The sequence below is a fragment of the Oryx dammah genome, unplaced genomic scaffold (assembly GCF_014754425.2).
Source record: "Oryx dammah isolate SB20612 unplaced genomic scaffold, SCBI_Odam_1.1 HiC_scaffold_28, whole genome shotgun sequence".
Classification (NCBI taxonomy): Eukaryota; Metazoa; Chordata; class Mammalia; order Artiodactyla; family Bovidae; genus Oryx; species Oryx dammah.
In genome coordinates this window covers 88,400,029-88,402,137 of record NW_024070212.1, presented here as the reverse complement: position 1 = coordinate 88,402,137, position 2,109 = coordinate 88,400,029, and the positions used below count along the sequence as shown (strand labels likewise).

General features: G+C 43.0%; 1 non-coding gene across 1 annotated transcript; it reads left to right on the top strand.

Moving 5' to 3' along the window:
- Positions 1 to 1,279: 1,279 nt before the first annotated feature.
- On the top strand, positions 1,280 to 1,351 carry TRNAY-AUA. Its single transcript has one exon. It is a non-coding gene; the product is annotated as a tRNA-Tyr (tRNA).
- The last annotated feature ends 758 nt before the right edge of the window (positions 1,352 to 2,109 follow it).

Genomic DNA, 2,109 nt, shown 5'->3' with positions numbered 1-2,109 from the left:
GTCAGAAAGCAACAGTTAGAACTGGACATGGAACAACAGACTGGTTCCAAATAGGAAAAGGAGTACATCAAGGCTGTATATCATCACGCTGCTTATTTAACTTATATGCAGAGTCCATCATGAGAAACGCTGGGTTGGAAGAAGCACAAGCTGGAATCAAGATTGCCGGGAGAAATATCAATAACCTCAGATATGCAGATGACACCACCCTTATGGCAGAAAGTGAAGAGGAACTAAAAAGCCTCTTGATGAAAGTGAAAGAGGAGAGTGAAAAAGTTAGCTTAAAGCTCAACATTCAGAAAATGAAGATCATGGCATCTGGTCCCATCACTTCATGGGAAATAGATGAGGATACAATGGAAGCAGTGAGATACTATTTTGGGGGTTCCAAAAATCACTGAAAATGGTGACTGCAGCCATGAAATTAAAAGATGCTTGCTCCTTGGAAGAAAAGTTATGACTAACCTAGACAGCATATTAAAAAGCAAAGACATTACTTTGCCAATAAGGGTCTGTCTAGTCAATCTATGCTTTTTCTAGTAGTCATGTATGGATGTGAGAGTTGGAACATAAAGTTGAGAATGGATGCTTTTGAACTGCGGTGTTGGAGAAGACTCTTGCGAGTCCCTTGGACTGCAAGGAGATCCAACCAGTGCATCCTAAAGGAAATCAGTCCTGAATATTCATCGCAAGGACTGATGCTGAAGCTGAAGTTCCAATACTTTGGCTACCTGATGTGAAGAACTGACTCATTTGAAAAGAGCCTGATGCTGGGAAAGATTGAAAGCAGGAGAAGGAGATGACAGAGGATGAGATGGTTGGATGGCATCACTGACTCGATAGACGTGAGTTTGAGTAGCTCCGGGAATTGGTGACAGACAGGGAAACCTGACCACGGTCTGTAGGGTCACAAAGAGTCAGACACGACTAAGCAACTGAACTGAACAGAAAATGTTTTAAGCTTTAGCTGTATCATTAATATTTCCTTATAAGATGTTAGAATAGAAAAACAGAATCAATGGCATCTAAAGAGCAATGGAAGCTGAAATTCAACTTAGAGAAACACTTATAAAAAGGTAATCTTTAATACCAAAGATATAGGTATAAACAGGGAACAGGAAGCAGAATGGAATATGGATCCACAGGTCTTTAGCCAAAGCCTTAAGTTCAAACTAGGCCCATAGGAAACTTTGGACTGCAGTCTCTAGGCTGATATTCTATTACTACAGTCATCTACAGGGGTTAGATAAAAAGTTACCACCCTCACCCTCTAAAGACTTCCCTAGTGGCTTAGACGGTAAAGCGTCTGCCTATAATGCAGAAGACCCAGGTTCAGTCCCTGGGTTGGGAAGATCTCCTGGAGAAGGAATGGCAACCCACTCTAGTATTCTTGCCTGGTAGGCTACTGTCCATGGGGTCGCAAAGAGTCAGGCATGACTAAGCGACTTCACTTTCACTTTTCAACCTCTAAAGGTACTGAGGTGCCCAGAGCCAATATATGTTGCTTGCATTATTGGTACATATATAAGGTACACCTTTTCATGACCCAAGTTCAGGCTTTCTAGTATGAAAGAACACAAATGCCAGACCTTAGGGTGTTCAGGCAATTAAATTATCTGCTCTTAAGTCCTTCACAAGGTCCAGTAAGACATAGCTTTCCTGGATAGAGAATTTTGCTTCACTTCCTGACACTGACTGACTTGAGGAGGGCATGGCAACCCACTCTGGTATTCTTGCCTAGAGAATTCCATGGACAGAGGAGCCTGGCGGGTTGCAGTCTATAGGGCTGCAAAGAGACACAACTGAAGTGACTTAGCACATACTGACACTGCCTGTACCCTACATACCGTTGCCTCACAGTAGCAGGGAACTCGGCAGCAGATTCTGACTGGAATCTGCCTCACTCTTTGTTCTACCTGATTTCCTGTGATTCAGAAGTAGCAGTAGGATCTGTCTTTGATTCTTCAAGCTGAAACACCACTGGCAGCCGAAGTTGCTAATTTACATGCACCCAGATTGTTATCTAGCAGAAGGTCAACTTTTGAAGCCAATCATGTGGAGTATTTCCCATATCCAGGGCCTCGTCTTGCCAGAAGCTACTCAAGTACC